The sequence below is a fragment of the Opisthocomus hoazin genome, chromosome 7, assembly GCF_030867145.1.
Source record: "Opisthocomus hoazin isolate bOpiHoa1 chromosome 7, bOpiHoa1.hap1, whole genome shotgun sequence".
In the NCBI taxonomy this organism is placed as follows: Eukaryota; Metazoa; Chordata; class Aves; order Opisthocomiformes; family Opisthocomidae; genus Opisthocomus; species Opisthocomus hoazin.
Window position 1 is genome coordinate 62,552,973 of NC_134420.1, and position 18,410 is coordinate 62,571,382.

Sequence of the window (18,410 nt, forward strand, 5' to 3'; positions counted from 1 at the left end):
ACTACGGTTACGAACAGGCCTTGATGTGGCATCGGGCAGCTCGCTGCTCTGAAGTTTTCGTATGGCCTACACTTTGTTTGCAACCAAGAATGCAGCTTCAGTTTCTCTTGTTCTTCTGATTTCAAATACTGAATCCAATTCAAGATGTCATTGAGCTTCAAAGTACTTGGCCTGCAGCCTGCTGTATTATCTTAAATGAAATGCCTGAATCTGACGTTAAGGCCAATAGCAGTGTGTCAGTCTTGATGCTGTTGCTAACACTGCAATGAAATCGCTTATTTCTGTCTCTCTCGGAGTAGACCCAGAGCCGCAGTGTGCTGGAGCTCTCTGTGTAGCTTGGGTAGTGTTTAAACCAGCAGCGAACACGAGTTTTATGTTGTATGATGTTGTGAAGTGAACTGTAAAAACCAAGGAGCCATGGTTTTGGTTTGTAAAGCATAGTAAATTCCAAAGAAGAGCTGGGAAGGCCAAGTAAAGATGTGCCAATATCTTAACAGCTGTAGTTAGTTACGAGGGCTCAGGCATTGGAGCCTATTGCCAAGTATCACTTACAATAAGTAAAATAGAAACAAGAGTGTTTAGAGAGCGTTTTAATAATACACGCGTTTCTATATGGCCTTATTCCCTGTTAGAGCTCCCTGAACCCGTGTGATACTATCCTTAAACTGCTGTTGTCTCTCTGTTCTTCTGGTCTCTACTAATTTCCTTGTAAAGAGAAATGATTAATGTTTGCATACAAGTGATTCCTGAGATACTGTTTCCTTAAGGCTTCCAATGAAACAACCCTACATATCCAGATCTTCACTGCAAGAATAAAGAGGCCAGCTATAATGGCTGCAACGTAGTACAGAAGAGTTCAGCTTCCATTGTTCTAAGCTAATGTAGGATATTAATCTGTTTTCACTAACTAGCATGAGATGAAGTGGTGATGGGGTCATTCTTTCTGCAGATACTTAAAGTGGTCAGTCCCCTTTGTGACAGGATTTCAGCTTTGCCGTGACTGTGGCAGAACTAGTTAGTCCAAATTAGCCAACTTTAGAAAAGCAGGCAGGATCAGAATTGATATCGGCCTAATGACTTCTCAGGATTACCTTAGTTGATAAAACTGAGCTACTACCAATACTGAATGATGCAGAAATGCATAAGGGAAATAGATCTTGGAACATTACAAGTTTTAGATCAGTAGTACCATTGCCTGCAGTTTGCCTGAATGTAATTGTTTCTGGTGGTTGCCTAAACACAGAAGACTTCAGGGTTGTCTCTAGTCCATACTCAGACCTGCGGATAGTCGGACTGGAGATAGTCTGGGGAGTCAATATGTCAGTAGAGGACTCCGAAGTGTTCTTTAACAGTGTTGCAGGGGGCTTTATCTTCTTCCATCCACAAGCAGAGCACTGTAGAAGGACAGAAGTCTCCATTACAGAAAAAAGGAGTATGTCAGGTGTGCGGTGTTGTTCTGTCTGCCTTCATCCTCTACGTTTTTCCATTCACCAGAGGACTAGATCAGGGGCTGGACTGTGGGTTAGAACACAGCTGTTTGCTGCTGCTGCAGGGATTTTTTTTTTGATCCGTCTTTTGCCTCTGGTCTAGTTTTTTGGTTTGTTGTTTGTTTTGTTGTTTTTTTTTTAATTTGCATTGTGCATTTTGTGTTTTGGATTACTGTACTGAGGTCCCTCCCTGAACCACGTGGAGACAGAGTGTTAGACAAGAGCAACTGAAACCTCTGTAGCATTATATTCCTACCTGAATTGAGGGAATTGTTTTCATGGTGTAACCTTAGCTTACGACAGTAGCTCCAAGGGTTCTGATCTCTGTAGGGCCATCTTGCTAAGCAGCAGATTAAGCTTGCTCCAGCATGATTTCCAGATGTCTGACGCTCTAGGAAGAGCTGTGCTTACGCCTGTGATTTGAAGTGCAGCAGTTGCCTGAGGTGGAAAACCTAAGGCAGACCACAAAACCAATATTGTTCTGGCTGTGGTTTTTTGATAAGGCATACAGGGAGTGCAGCCTGCTGGTTCGGGGAGGGTGAGGACTGCTGTTTGGTATGTGAATAAAAATGATGAAGTCCATGTAAGTACAGCGCTGTCAAGACTGGCAAGAAGACTCTAGTTGCAGGTGAGGAGAAGTGTTTAGCCATCCTGGGGACCTTAAAAAGCTTTGCTGCTGTTTGCTTACTGTGGGAACTGGTGGACACCTTTGGGTCCTCAGGATGGTTCCCAGAGGTTGCTTTGGTCATTACAACTTGGAGGTGTTGGTTTTTACTTGGGCAATGCAGCTGTGTCGCTGGTCTTGGTCTGTATGCTCCAGGAGTAGAATTCAGGCCTTCAAATGAAGGAGTGCATCACCAGACAGCAGAAAGAAGCATGCTTTTTGTTTTCTGTTTTGCGTGCTTTTTTTTTTTCCCTTGCTCCATAGTTACAAGTTGGTTCAGTCGTGCAGTAGAGACAGCCCCCTTAACTAATGTCAGTGTAGAAAGGAGCGTATAGTTATTGAAGTCAGAAGAAAGATGAGATGCAATGTAATGTACAGTGGGATGGAAAGAAGGTTTCAGTAGGACAGAACCCTTTATATTAAGGGTTTGCGTCGCCAGAAGTAAAATAAAAAAATAAGGGCCACAGAGGCAGTTGTCCATATATTGCAGTATGGAGCCCGAAACCAGGAGCTGGCACAAGACAATGAATTTAACTCTCTGAATTGGGGCTTCTAAACCTTTTTGTAATGCTTTGTGGCCTGTTAGGAAAGTTGTATTACACTGTCATGGTAACGGAGTTGTATTTCTTCAGTACCAAACCAAATGTGGTCTTTATGCTTTTGAGGCTTTACATAGTAGGGTTTAGTTTATAATCAGTTTTGTAATTTGAAGTCTGTTTTGGTGCTCAAATACTTCTGCATTTATGATCCACAACATTAATTCAAAATACTTACTCAATTTCCAGTTTTCAAAAAGATGTGCAATTAAAAAATGGACTTACTCATTAACAGTAAGTATCATTAACAATATTTCAAAAGCAGCAAGTACAATGTACTATGATCTAAACAATCTGTATTTTAAAATTTATCATATTTTTAGCAGAATAAGGGGAATAATATTTGAGCTGTGAAATGTTTTGAATTTACTGTTTGTTTTTGAGCTGCCCGATTGTAAATGTAACCCTTAAGCTGTTATCAGCCCTGTGAAAACTGAGGGGTGATTCTTTTGTTCAGGCTACTTTACTTTGAGTAAACTGGATTTTGTGCTGTAGTTGTGTTGCAGCATATTTTCATTGGTTAAAGAAGGAAAGAACACCTTTCAGTTCGTTACTGGCTGTCTGTAGGGATTCTTAGCTCTCTTGTTAGCTTTTATTTCACGGTGAAACAAAGTGAAAATGGTAGAATTAAGGTGGTGTCATGCTGTCTTATAAATACATTCTAACTGTTTCTCTAGTCTTTTTTTTTTTTTACAGGAATGAAACTGGTAGCTTAAACTACTTCAGTTCGCAGTATTGCAGTTCAGAAATGGCGACGATGTGCTAGCCAATATGTTTTAATACCTTTTGGTAGTAGTATTAAAACTATCTGTATTTTCAGTGTTCATATTTCCTTTCTTTTATATCAGAGTGCAAATCTTTCTTATGCTGAATAGGTTGAAGTACAGTAGCTAGTAAAATTAGATCTGTGTTGTGAAATGGAGCATGCATCTCGGGTAGTTTCTTTTCTTGGTTTTGGTTTAGGTTAACAGAAGTATCTTTACATCTGCAGTTTCTGGAAATGTAAGAACACTCTGAACCTTGGGCCAATAAAAATTTTCCCATTATGTAAAACATTCTTGCAGATTAGCTTGACTCACTGAGTAGTGGCAGTGGTGACTTCCTCTGTGAAGTAAATAGACTTTTGCAATGAATTTTCTAGTGAACTGACAAATCTCAGTGAAGCTTTTTGATTTGCAGTAGTTTGGTATGGTTTAGTGCAACCTTAACCTACTATTTCTCTCTTCTGCCTTCAGGCTTGTGAGAATTGTTCCTGTATATTAATAGGAGATGCTTGAAACCAACTTGACTTGTTTGTTTCCCAGCAGGAAAGCCTGAGTGCTTAGGCTTTAACTGAATCAAGACCAGCTCTCAGCAGTGGGAGACAATATATTAATCCATTGGAAGCACAGACTGCAGTCTTGTGTGTCACAGTGGTTTGTGTTGTGAATTTTTTTCATGTAAACAGGTAGGTAGCCACAATTCTTCTGCTGTATTCATTTTTGTGATGTGTATGTTTAGAAACCTCATGACAGTTTTGTGAGTTGGGTGTTTTTTTTTTGTGGAAGTAGTATTTGTATCATTGCATGAAACTGTAAAGTACCTTGTTCTCCTTTGTGTTTTCACATCTTTAAGTTGATAGTATTAATTTTATAAATCATCTTCAGCACTTGGACTTGCTTTAGTTATGAATGAGGGTGGTACCTCAAAAGTTAAACGAGTTTCATTCTTACTTCTGTAAGAAAACCCACTTATAGCCTGGCTCTTTCTTGTTCTGTGTCTTCCACGTGATCAGAAGGGACTATTTAGCAAGTTCTTGTGCACTCTTTGCCTGATGGAATTAAGTTGCCTGATAGTATATGGAGGCTTGTTTATTTATAAATTTTTCGTTTGTTTTATCAGTTCTGTTGTATTTGCAAGGAAGGTAAGCAAATTACTGTCTCCATTTCATTAAACATCTGAGGGCAAGATTTCTTTATTTTCCTTCCAAATACCTTAAAAAAAAAATGATTACAACTCGTAGGTGGTAGCCAGCTTCCTCAGTCAGCCACAGCCTAATTTGGGAAACTACATCATACCTGAGTTGCAAGAGGAGAAAGCATCCTGAATCTTTTAGACCAGTACATTAAATGTGTTTGAGGTTGTGCTTTTCTTCCGTGTTCCATTCTACTTTTTCTGGAGTTTGGAAAGAAGTGATGCTTCTGCAAAGAAGTTAGTAGTCCTGTTCACCTGCAGTTTAAGCTGTAAATTAGGAATGGATGAAAAATGTGAAACATGGCCTCAGCTTCTTGACCTGAACATGGGAAATTCCTCAATCCCTCAGGTGAGCGATGAGGGTTGTGTCTTTGGAGGGCAGCAGCAGATGATGCTCTGGGACTGCTGTGTGGCCTGTTCCTCAGAGCAGGTGCAGCTTTATAGAGCTGGAAGGTAGAGAGGCTCTTTAAAAATCTTGTGTGGAAAAGGAGTAAAAATAAGCTTTTTTTGCTACAGTAACATGAGACAATACATTACGCTTTATGACTAAGACGTTCTTGTAAGTAAGAAATTATGTGAATTAATGGTGCTGTTTATACACAGAAGTTCATTTTCTTGTTGCAAAAAGTTCTTTTTATAGGTTCGTGTAACAGTATGACAAGTTCTTTGTAGGTTGTGATCTAGATGTAGCGCCTGAAGGGTGCAGGAGGAGGAAGTAGTCTGCTGGAATGACTGGATGCTATCTTGGCCTTTTCTATTCCTGCCTTATCCTCTCACCAAGAACACATGGGACCTTGAGGTCATTGAGGCAGACTGGCTATCTTTCTGTAAGATTTTCTTCCTTGGCCCCATTTTTTAACTTAGTGCTAGGTGTTCTTTTTTTCCTAAGAAACGCTGTATGCATCCTTGATGGTATGTGAATCCCAGCCAGAAAGCAACTTGACTGCATGTGGCTGTCTTCCAGTCGTTCTCCTGAAGCAAAACAGGTTAAAAAGTGTCGTTAAGGTGCTAGTTTTAGACTAACTGTGGAAACTGAAAAATATTTAAAGATCTTATTTTACCATTTATGTTGTTTTTAAGGGAAAGGGATATTTTTGGTCCTCCTTCCCCCCCCCCAACTTTACCAAGATATAATTATGTTTTTGTGTTCCTTATTTCTAGTTATTTTTTCACTTCTGGCAGTTCCCAGCTTAAGACTGAAGTCCTGTTCTACAAGGTAATACATATGCAAGTATGTGAAGAGATGGGAACTTGGTAGACATCCAGCTAAGATCAGAGAAAGGAGACATTGTATCTGTTCCTCAATAAAGGAGAACAGAAATGTACAGAAGTGCTCTAAGTCATGTAGCAAGTCTGGGATAGCTCTTCTGATTTTTTTTTTTTTTTTTTTTTTTTCTGTTCCAAAGCCAACAGGCCTTTCCCCTTTTCAAATCCATCATATTTTTTAAGTGTGGTACGTAATGTTTGGTCCAGAAACATGTTGTCCGTTACAGGTATTTCAATTTTAACTAAGCCATGTTAGAAAAGAAAAAAAAAATGGTAATACTGCTGTTCTAATGCATGGAAACTCAGGAGCCCCTGTGGAAAGTAAGCAAAGGACTTATGCGCAGCTGTGAGAAATTAATCTTTCTCCCACCTGTGGGTGGGGGAGTGGGTAGTAGGTACGTTCATTACGTCTGCGAGTCTGTACCTATGTTGCCCATTACGTTTTCTTTAAAAGGCCAATGTAAACCATGTTGAAACATGCCACTAAAAGCAACCAGCCTTTCCACTGCCAGGAGCCAAAACCCAGGAGGATGCACCTACCTCCAGGCTCTGCGATTTCCTTTTTGCTCATCGCTGTATAACATGCTCTGGCTGCTGGCTGCTGCCCTTTCTCCTGGGGGCTGCAGCGGAGGGCAGGGAGGTGACAAAGAGCTGCTGGAGGCTTCTGAGCTTTCCTTGTCGTCATCTGCACGTGTTCAGCCCTGCCTGATGTTCCAGGGAGGCCAAATCAGAAAAGGCTGGGCAGGGTCCTCCCCCAAGGAGGAGGTGGATCTCAAGGAATAATAGGTTGCTGATGGTAGGCAGCTGGGCTGCTGTGGGCTCGAAGTTCTGGCCTTGAGCCTTGCTCTGCGGGATGCAGAGGGAAGAAGGGGTGGAACGCAGTGATGAGCCTACTGTTGCAAATGAGCCAACAACTGGCTGATAGACACCCAGCGCTCGCTTTTGCTCCCTTTGCTCTTAAATGCAGCTGTGGAGAATGAAGAAGCTGGGGTGGGGGAGGTGGAAAAAGCTAACCCAAGTATAAATTAGACTCCTGGTGTCCAAAGAGGCAATAGGCATGAATTAAAAACCCTGTAACATTGCATCTGAACACAAGAAAAGCTTTTGATTGTGAGGGTCCTCAAACACTGCAACAGGTTGCCCAGGGTGGCTGTAGAGTCACTCTCTGTGCAGATGCTCAAAAGCTGGTGGGACACCGTTCTGGGCAGCTGGCTCTAGCTGACCCTGCTTGAGCAGGGCGGGTGGGCTAGATGATCTCCAGATGTCCCTTCCGACCTCAACCCGCCTGTGAAAGCTGCTGTAATAGTCGGATGTATTCTTTAGCCGCTGTTGTGGAACACGGAAATAATTACAAATGCCCCTGCTGGGCGTTTGTCTCACAAATACCGCTGCTGTGCAATCAGGGCAGTTTTAATTGTATAGAGAAAGCATCCAAGTGTTAAAATAGTTAATTGACTAATCTCCCCGATTTAAGCAGCAAAAGCAAAAAACCCACCAGCACTGTAACCCTGTCCCCAAACCCCAGAAAACCCTGAGACACCTCAAACCTTAAAAGACTTCTTTTTTTTTTTTTCTTTAGTTTTTTAACCCCTTAAAATATTAGTGGTTAGGAGAATAAAAGGTTGCTTTAATATAACTTATAAACAGTAAAGTCACTAAAGAAAAGAAACAACTTCAAAAATTTAAAAATGGTTTGTAATTTTTTTTTCCCCCAGTTCCCTCTAGTTTCGCCACAAAGCAAAATCCCAAAATTATTCTGTGAAAAATGAAGGAAAAGGAAGACAGGAACATGAGAGGAGGAACAGCAGAATGAATCCTAAGAGATCCCACCAAACTCTGTAGTTTATTCCTTTCAGCCCACAGCTAGTAAGACATGAGATGATTTGAACAACTTCTCTGTAACTGCTTCTCTTTCCTGGGCTCCTTCAGTCCTCCCCTGTTTGCATTTTGCATAGCCCTCAGAAAGACTGCAGTGCAGTAATGGGCAAGGAGGGGATTGCTAGGATGGAAAATCAGGCTGTGGTGGCTCCTCTTGCAGTGTGGTGTTGCTGAGCTCCGCTTTTTGGAGCGGGAGGTGATGAACGGCTGCCTTCAGGTTGCCTGTTCGGAGATCTGACTGCTTGCAAAAAAGGATGAGGATAAGTTTTCATTCAGTGTCCCTAGTGTGTGCATGGCCTGCCAGACAGCCTTTAAGTTCATTGATGCAGTGGTTTGTTTTTTCTTTGATATGAAACACTTGCAGTTTCTACCTAATGTTTTGTTTTTAATCCTCTGTGCTCAAGACAGTGGAGAATAAGGTAAGGTACTTTTTGTTGCCTAACATACAAAGGATTATAGAAGTAATTTCTGCATGTTGTAGCATGCAACAATAACTGTGTCCTGTTGGAAAGTAAGGGTTTTGATTACCTTTTTTATTACTTGTAACTCATTGAAATTCATTGTAATAAATTCCCTAAATTACCTAGTACATTAAAGTTGGCAAACAGTTATTTGTACTTCATATGTATTAAAATATTTTTTGGTGTCAGTTTTCACTTTGCTTAGCTGATATAATAAGGATTTTTTTTTCAAGAACAGTGTTCTGGGAATGTTTCTCTTATGTTAATCTCAAGAGCTAAAACCCCAATCCTGTCTGTGTCTTATGCATGTCTTTGGATGTTGGGTTTTTTTTAATGCCAGAATTGTAAGGGTATAGCACTGTCATAATGCCGCTGTTTAGCTGTGGAGTGCACTTGTTCAGTGAGAATGAAACCTTGAAGGCACCTGAATTCTCCGTGGATCGGAAGGGGCTGCCTGATGTGTTGGGAGAGAAAGGGAGGCTGGAAATGCAAAACTCCTTGCACTAAATCCAGGTTTATAGCTGAGGATATGAATGGACAGTGACCAGGGCAATCCTAATTGGTGTCTAAACTCAGGATGGGAACTTAAAAGAGCTTTAGAACTTACATTTCTTGCAGAGTTAGTATGTAAATGTTTAGTACAGGAATTCATACTTCATTCATACCATCTGTAAGAATGATGGGCTGATTTTCAATTTATATACTGTTTTGGTGGGGAAAGTGTTGTACAGTTGCAGATCTCCTTTTCATATGAGTAAGAGTTTATTCCTGTAGTTTTCTATGTCAGTGCTGGGCTATTTCTCCAGCTATTGTGTTTCTAGAATGAGCCATATTGGGCTTTCCTTGGTCAGTGTGTTTCTGTTGCAGAGTCTGTCACCACTCACTAGCCTGTTACTTAATGTGGTTCTGGTCCAGAGTGGCATGGCTGCTACTTTGCTAGTGACAGCAGCCTTGCCTTTCCCCTGAGGACCAAAGGTGAGTTGTAGCATGTGACAAAGATCAAAAAAATCAGAAAGCCATAAAAAAAAAAAGACTGTTTATAGCTGTGGAAGTTTGTGGCATTTCTCCGGACTCCGTAAATGTTATCTTGGTCTCATGTTACAAAGTCACTGACTCTAGACCTGATAATGGGAATGAGAGCCCAGCACATTTAGTGTCAGGTACACAGTTCTGTAACTGTGTGAACTTCCATGACCGGCTCTGCATAACTGCTGAGGCCGATCCATCTTCGCAGCGTTCTGTGCAGGATGACAGCTGGGACCACGCTGCCGAGGGGGGCCCTGGGTGCCGGTCTGCTTAGTGTCACCTGGGAGCATCGCTGCGCCAGCACGACGGAATAGCTGTGCAGATCTGTCAGAGTTCACTGGCACTGCTGGACTCTGTGGTAGGTGGATGCCAGCTTCACTGGCAGGAGCTGAGAAAGCAAAACTCTTGCAAAAAATGTGGTTTGACTGTATATATTGTAAATGGTCAGGTGAGGTTACTGCAACGTGGTCACAAAATGTTGTCCTTGAAGGGTAAATATGAGAGAGGCTGTGGGGACCTCGGATTTAGTGTACTGGTGGCCTGGGCATTGTTGTAGCATTTGTTGTGTCTAAGCTTTACTATCAACATTTAGAAATGCACACAGATAGAGGTTGATGGAGGTTTGAATTAATTATGCTTTCAGACTCTTCTCCTCTTTGTGCCTGTAAAAATTCCAGGATGAAACAAGCTTCCCCAAACCAGGTTGCTTTCTTTTAATGATTTGTTTGAAAGTTGTCATAGGGTAGTTGGTTGGTTTTTTTTTTAATAAACACTGCAGAACAATTAGTTACTTTCCCAGAACTGGGCTGATGTTTCCAAATGGAATTTAACAGACTGTTACCAAGAAAATGGCACTGTTTTGTTGAGAGTCCTTTGTGAACAATAGTGGAGGAGAGGAAAACAAGAGTTTAAAAATCATATGGTAGTGCGTTACCTGTAATGTTCTTTACGTTGTTTTGAAGATATGTCATTAAAAACTAGTTTGATAAGTCCTCAGTTTCATTAGACAAAATTTACAGATGCTGAGAAGCTTGTTATAGGGTTTTTGAATGAAGGTAAGATAACTTAAACTTTTCTTTCTTCAGGGCAAAGAAAGAAACCGGGCAGACTATAGCAAAGCTCTCCTTATTGGCAAGAGTAAAGAGAACCCTAACAGAGCATTGAGAAAGCCTGTTCTCCTTTCTCCTCGAGCTGCCGATCAAATGAGATTCAAATAAAACAAAGGAAATGTAAGCAATCAAACAGTCTTCCAAATCTGGGGGAAGGGAGGGGTGTTAGTGTGTGAAGAAAAGAGGTGTACAGGTTCGATCAAGAAAACAGTTGCACAAACATTGGAAATCAAGAGCTTTTTAAAACTAACAATTCCCCTTTTAACGTTCTGGTCTCTTCAGTTGTCTGTCAAGGAGAATTGTTATGAGAGGAGGAATATGTCATTTCCAGGCTGCTACAGAGTTTACCTGGTAGCAGATAGCTAGTGAAGAGGTTGGAAGAGGGGGTGAGTAAGAGCAAAGGTTGGGCTGGGAGGAAGACAAGAACTATCAAGGATTTCAACCTTTATGCCATTCTGACAGCAGCTGTGATACTGAGGAGGTGTTTAAATGGAAAAGCGTCTTGTAACCTGTTCTGAAGGGGAGCCTGTTCTAGAGAGTAGATACTAAGAAAAGACATGTATTTTACGTAATCCTCTTACTGCTAGTTTGGAGACTCACCTCCAATCTGCTGACGCTTGTAACTTGACTTGCAGGTTGCTTGAAACTGCGTTGACATCTATGTCAGGTTCTTAGGTGGCAGTGCCACTGCTTTGTGTGGCTGTGATACGGTAAAATTCTTTCGTGATGCATTTGATTTTAGTATAAGTTTTTTTTGGCTGCTGGGAAAAATCTCACATTTGTCAAGCATGAAAATTCCGATAGCGTTGAAGGAGAAAGATTTATCTGGAATTACAGATTGATGTGCTTTCTCTCACATGTTTCTTTTGCCTTTTGTTCCAGTGTGTGGCTGAACTGGGCTGTACTCAGTCCAAACTTCATGAGCTTGCTAGTTAATAGTTAGGAGACAAATTGCTACTACATTTAGTAAGGAGTTTGTGATTTTTATTTTTGTTTGTTTTTTCTACTAAAGCGTGTGTATTTGTATAGAGGAGAACATTTCACCTGAGCAGTCTTTTTACGGCATTGAGGTAGGTAATTAGGAATCACGCGGAGTATTTTTCTACTTACCTGCCATCTCAAACTTTCCTGGAAATCTCCTTTTTGCTTTGTTTTTAATTCAGCGTCTAGTCATACACATGGTATTTCCTCATTACATCGAAATGTAATACAATTTTTTGTGACGATGAGCATTTATTTTGATGACTTCGGTCTGATTTTCCATATGCGATGCTTGGTTTCCATTGCACTGCTGCTATGATGAAGGATAGATGCCAGGAATATGTATTGCAAAAACCTGTGTTGTTGATTTTTATGTTGTGCTTCAAGGTAAAACTTGAATGTGGTAGTGGAGGGCTTGATGCAAGCTACTGGTCAAGACACAGCAAGTGAGAGAAAAAAGGAGCCTATGTAAAGGATAGTATATGAGTACAAAAAGTTTGCATTAATAGAGATGAGCTCTTACTTGCATATTACATTCAGCTTGGGCCATTTTTTTGAAAAAAAAAAGTATCAAGGTGATTTTAAAAAAATTGAGTGATGACATATCATTAAAGATTTAAAATTTTCATGTGTGAAGAGTGAGAAAATTGGGATTGTCCTCATTCAACTGAACTTAAGATACGGTGGATTTGCCTTAATTATAGCTCTTGTTGGCCTTCTGTCCTCTGGAAGCACAGTAATGAAATCCCTTCCTTCAGTGAGACACAGAAGTGTTTGGATTGATAACAAAATGTATTCTTGTTCCAAAATGGAATAACCTTCACTTATGCTTATTTGCTGACAGCTGTGCAGGTGATAGCTGTGATTAGTAAAACTCTGGTACAGTCAATACCCAGGAGAGTAAATTATTAAAACTATAAAAAGAAAAAAATACAGTGTGAGTTTACATATACTTGGTTTAGTAAATTTTTTTTTTCACCACCAAATAACTTGTCTTCAAAAGTTTAAAATAAAACTTTAAGATTAAGTTAAAAGATTAAAATAAAAGAAACCCAAGGAAAAACCAATTTTTGGCAATGTATTATTAACCTACAGAACTCACTGATCAAACACTAGGAATTTTCTGCCCTTGGCCTCAAAATAATTGCTTGTAGGGTTAGCAGAGGTATAGAGGAAACAGGAATCATGCTTAACAGATGCTTTGGAGCTACTTTTTTTTGTTTTCTTTTTTCTTTTTCCTCCAACTGTTGTATGTTGCTAGGAAACTTTCAGCTGTGTGTACTGAAGGCAAATGCTCCTAGGCTTGAATGAAATGATGACAGGATGTCAGTTTGTGCTGTGGGCTGTGAGCCTATCACTAGGGTGGTGTAGAGGTTCTCTAATGATGGAAAAGAATCCCAGGAACTGGATTGTACCTGGCTTCATGGATGTGTATTACGGCATTTTGGGGCTTTGTGCTATATTGCAGGAAGTGTATTTATAGATGTTCTCAATTGGATTCAATTTGATGCTTTTTGGAGTTCTTCTAAAAGCAGCAGTATAGGAGCTTCCAGAACAATGTGGAGGAGTTAGAAGAAAGGATTCTTCACAGAAACCTCTATGATGTTAAGGCTGTAGTTCTCCTTGTATACAGAGACGAGGGTATCTTGACTTCTCTAGCTGTTTGTCTGTAATATTATACCTAGTGTTTTCAGATCCTGAAATTGCTCCATATAGATCATAAACTACTGGGCTGCAGTTTAGCTGGAAAGTATTATGAAGAAAAAAAAATATCCCTTAAGAGACCAAGAAAGGTGGGTAGGTGTTTGCTTCTTATCCAGACTTCTAGGAGTATTTAGACTGGTGATGAATCTCACTAGAAGAAGAGTCTAAAAATGGTACTTCCTACTCATGTAGAACACTGCAGGCCAGGGCTGCTATGAAAGGTAAGCAATATTGTACTTATTTGATAGTTCAGGGGAAAACGAAGTGGTCAAGTCTTAAAATCATGTCACCATTCAGTAGGATTGGTAGAAAAAATAATTCCAAACTACTGCTGTAATATTGGAAGCTTCACTGGCTAGACACAAGTTAGTTGCAGGAAGTGGGGGCTCAGCATTCTCTGTCCTCTGAATAGTCATTAGCAGTGTAGCATCCTTTAAACTCTAATCTTAGGATTTAAGTCCCTTGCTCTAACAGTGAGTGTCCTCTGCATACTTTTAAATCTGACATTTGCTCCAATTGGAAGTTATTATTTGCATTCTGCAAATCTGGACTGTGCCTACATGGATCTTTATAATGCAAGCAGATAGTCTTTATCAGCATAAATTTTCCAAGAAATCTTACTCTCATTTAGTTTCTGTGCAACACCTGGAGGCTTTCAGATTTGAATTTTCAAAAACAAAAAAGCACATTTAAGTGTTAGATTGTCCATAATGAATTAAACGAAATTGCTCAATTCAGTATTTATTTGGTAGAGGTGAACACGATTTCATTAATATTTAGAGGAGCCCTCTGACTTGAAGCATGCAAAAAGAATTTTCAGCGAAAACTGGCAAATTCATACTCCAAAGCTGAAGACAGAAATCTTTCTAAGGCTTTGTGGATCATGTGGAAAGCACTGTGTTTTAACGTGTCTCTTAAGCAGCAGCAGTACTCTACAATTCTACCAGAAGTTTCTTTGGGAGATTGCTCTCTCGTGTTAAACTTTCTGGCTGTGTAACAGTGATAAACGCTTCTTTTGGGTAGTGATGTGAAATTTAGTCAGAAAAATTTGTAAAATACTTTTACAGTCTTCACATTGTAGGAGAACAACGTTCTCATCGAATTTGATGAATTCTTAAAATCCAATGCAACAGAGAAATATTCAAAGGGACCTGTTTTTTTTGTCCTTAGTAGCAGCTTGTCTGAACTAATGCTGTAGAGATGGCTTGTTCTTAAGGTGTCAGCAATGTCTATTGATCTGAAACCTCCAGAAAAACAGTTGATATAAACCTGCAGGCAGCAAATACAAGACATAATGTTGGCAAGGCAAAATAATACAATAGTTTGATACATGGGAAAGTAATCACAATCTGAGAGAGAAACTAGGGAACTGAATGCGGGTTCCACGTAAAAGAAGCTTTTAATCAGAGTTTGCAGCTGGAAGAACAAACACTGTCATACACCAGAAGGAATTTGTGTCTTAGACTTGGCCTGCAATAGCATATTTCCAAAGCCTACATTTACTACAAGAGGAAGGAACAAGCTCCTTCCTTTCTTACGTTGCTGGGAAACATGTTTTGTGAAAGCTAAATCTTCAGTTTACAAAAAACCCAGCTTCTTCCATCAACACCTTTATAAAGGTAAAAAATGCTTTAGGTAGCAGTGAATGTGGGGTTCGGATTCTGAATATTCTGACAAGTCTGAATTAGGGGTCTGTGACTTTTTCCAGACTTTTGTTTTTTCCTCCTGAAGACTCAGCTTCAGTAATGCATTTTTACTAGAAGTGTAGAAACTGGAATGGCTTTAGTGCAACTAGAAATACTAGCACAAGCGTTTCAGTGGTTTGTTTTTAAATCTTTTGTGTGTGTGTGTTTGGTTTTTTTCCCCCCCCTCTAATAGAAAAATCTTAACAACAACCCAACACCTCCCCCCACTTCCCAAACTTCAAGATGCCGGTCACAGAAAATATAATCTAAACAATGAAGTATACAGTATAAACACTGAAATAACTAAAGGTAAACCTGCTCTCACTTCATTAAACAAGTGTAGAATGTTTTTGTCTTCCCTCACGTTCTGACACAAGCAAATGACGAGAGAGTTGCCCTTATGGTCTTTTTTTTGCTTTTGCTTCCTGAATAAGAAACAGTGATTTTAGACAAAGCTGAAGATGCCGTCTGCAATGGTGGAAAAATCCATGTAAGATTAGTGAGAGGTTGAGATCTCTGCATACATGAATGACTTCCAGGCAGTTGAATGTTAAATGAAATACTCTGATGATGTTACTTGCCTTTGTTAGTTTCTAGAATTTGATTAGTATTTAGGGCAGTGTTAAAAAGGAAGCTTTTCTCACCTGTGATTGTAGTATGCAGTGGCCAAATGGATAAAATGGAAGAGCAGGAAATGTTTCACATGGGTGAGTTAGTTTTCGTAGGAGACAGGAGAGAGAGATTTTCTGAGCTTTGGATGTAGGCTTAGAAAGCTTACTTTGCTTAGAGCGGGAAAAATTTCTTGTAGAAGTGAGATGCTGCGATCTCAGTTTTCTGGGATGGCAATTTCTAGTTCCCCAGTACTTCATTTGAACACTGAATTCAAAAAGTGCATAGCCATACTTGAAGTTGCTTTCTCTTTCATTTACCAGCTTCCTCTGTACTCTGCTGTGTTCAGAATTTCCTGGGAGGATTATTTTGCTGAAGATGAGCTGCTTATTAAAATGAGATTAACTAATATTTTTGGGATTCTTGAGAATGCAGTTCTCCTAATTATTTATAATAAGCCTCTTGAAGTGCTTTGCTGGTCACTGACACCTTTTGCCTTCAGATACTTTCTTCTAATAATTGCAGAAGATGAGCTAAAGAATTTTAAGACAGGCAGTGTCTCTTCTTAGATTTCAAGGTTGGATTTGTTAAGAGTCAGCACAGATATACTCTGTCAGAAATTGGCAACGGAGGAGGTACTCTTCACCGACTTGCCAGTCAGCAGAGTAGATAGATAGACTGTGATTTGAAGAATATCTGTTGCTATTCTGCTTGGCTTTTGAAATTCATTGGATTTGAAGCTGAGGATCTGTTTGATTAACAGGGTGGAAAAGAATAGCATACATTGGCAGGTCTTGGTTTAAAAGGAAAAAAAAAAAAGAAAGAAAAGAAGACTGACAATGAAAGACAGCAGGAATTTTTAATTCCTGTTTGCTGATTAGAAGACTTTAGTGTCTTGAATTGATATAGTTTAAAAGCAAGTTGTTTGTGGTAAATCATGCAACAAACTTTTCTTGAAGGCACATCTTGGGAGGCAAAGGGGACTTTTATAGATCACTAGGGATGAGACATCTTTTTCTAGGGCTGCATACTTTGACCAAAATGATTTGGACATGCCATCTACATTAACCCTTGTTGATCCGTGTTAGGATTTGTCATGGGTAGTTCAAATTCACTGTTCCTAGTCATAGCAGGCATCAGTGAGAAACATAGTGAACAGCTTCTCTTTTGGATGCATTTGACTTGACATTACCACTTGTACATGTGAACCAATGACTTCTATGCTGTGTTTACAAAAGTAAAGGAAATGTTAGGCTGGCTGTGAAATGAGAAGTGGAGGAAATCTGGACTGATGGAAATAGTTTTCCATAAAAACAGAGTATTCGGAATGCAAATCTGAACTGGCTTTGCTAGTTCTCGCTTCAAAGCTTATATAAAACAATTTTGTGAAAGGAAACTAACTTGAAATATTATGATTATCATGGCATTTCCCAGAATATTAGATCTGAATATTTTTCTTCTCTGGTAGATTAGAGTTTTTCCTTTGTAAACAGAGCCAGAAGTTACAAAAAAATTAGTGTTGATCCACTTCCTCCACATGGGACTGGCAGATGTGCCTCAGTCATGGACTTCCCCTGAACAGCAGAGGAAGAGATTAAAGTATGCGCTGTCCTGTGATCATCTGATTGTCGTTTGATCTTTCCTGTTCTTTAAATGCTTCTACTAAAAACTTCGTACAGAATTATGGATCCCAGCTGGGGGTTAATTTCATAGGTGAAATACAATAACCGTGTATGTTTTCTCTTTTCTCTCTTGCACCCATAGATGAGAACCTAAACTGGAATTGAAAATGCAGAAGAAAGCGCACAGGGCGAGCTTGGACAGCATGTCTCTTATCTGTGTCTTGTGACCCAGGCTTTCAAAGCTGAAGAGGTCTTTTGATTTCTAAAAGAGGCTTTTGATTTCTTGCACTTCAAATGACTCTATACTGTGTTTTGTTAGCCCACTGAGATTATGAAGTAATTATTGAGAGCACTAGATAGCAAGTGTAAGTCAAAATACAAACACTTTTTACTACTGCCTCAGGCTGAATCTTAAAGCCATTTTGCCAGCCCATGTGTTGGGAGTCAGAAGAATACTGTTAGCTTTCAAAAGTAATAGTTGAACATAGTGTCGAATAAAGATCAGCTTTCCTAAATTGCAGTGAATTACCTTTCTGTTTTTTTTTAAATAGTCAAAATTGAGACACTTTTAAAGGTTTTCTTCTGATCAGTGCAGTTTTAGACTGAAAGTTAATGCTGTTCAACATATTATTGGATAGTTATCATAAGTGTCAGTCCCTGGGCGCTTGGATACTCCAAAAGAAATTAATACTACATTATTATTATTTATAAATATTCCCATTCTCATCTCTTAATATTGATGTAATTACTTTCCACGTCTAACCAATGCATTCTTTTCTGTTTAGAATCCAGAAATTTGTTACACGCAGGAGGGAGTATATATTAGAACTGTTTCCATGAACGTGTAGTCTAGCAGGCTTGTTAAATTGGCTTTCCTCTACTGGGATACTGGCTTGTTTAATCCTGTCAGATATTTGACATGAATGTGTAGACTTGTGGTTGAAAGAAACAGAGCCAAGGAAAGTGGTAAAAAGTTAAAAGAATAAAACAGTGTAAAACTTAGCTTACCATTCATTTTCTGCTATTCGGTCGTCTTGCAATCTAGAACATGGGAAATAGACAGTGTCTGCGATTCAAGTGACATGCGTGGTTGTTCTTTTGCAAGAATATCGAGATACGATTTTTGGTTATACTTCTGATTTTCTAGTTCAGATGGGAAAAGGAATAGCCTGTCCCATCCAAGCCAAAAATAGTTTGGCTATTTGTTCCATAATTTTTACAGAATAGAGACATTAAAGATTGTGGTGAATTTTGCTTGGGAATATTGCTTGGGAACATAGCAGTTCATGTATCGGAACAGGCCTTTTTTCTACATAAGAATATCATGTGATAATTGCTATAATAAAAGCTCCTCACAAAGGAGTGCTAA

The 18,410-nt window shown here is 39.5% G+C and overlaps 1 protein-coding gene across 5 annotated transcripts in view; it reads left to right on the plus strand.

The window, feature by feature from the left end:
- Nucleotides 1-18,410, plus strand: part of TRAF3 (TNF receptor associated factor 3) — a 72,413-nt gene that overhangs the window by 11,863 nt on the left and 42,140 nt on the right. Inside the window, exons 1-2 of one of the 5 annotated variants that reach the window (XM_075426598.1) lie at nt 9,637-9,689; nt 10,417-10,560. The exons of 3 other annotated variants lie outside the window; for them this stretch is intronic. The gene's annotated coding sequence lies outside the window, so the exon portion shown is untranslated. Of the gene's footprint in view, nt 1-4,051; nt 4,195-9,636; nt 9,690-10,416; nt 10,561-18,410 lie in introns of those variants that run through there. One more of the 5 variants, XM_075426597.1, reaches the window with a different exon arrangement.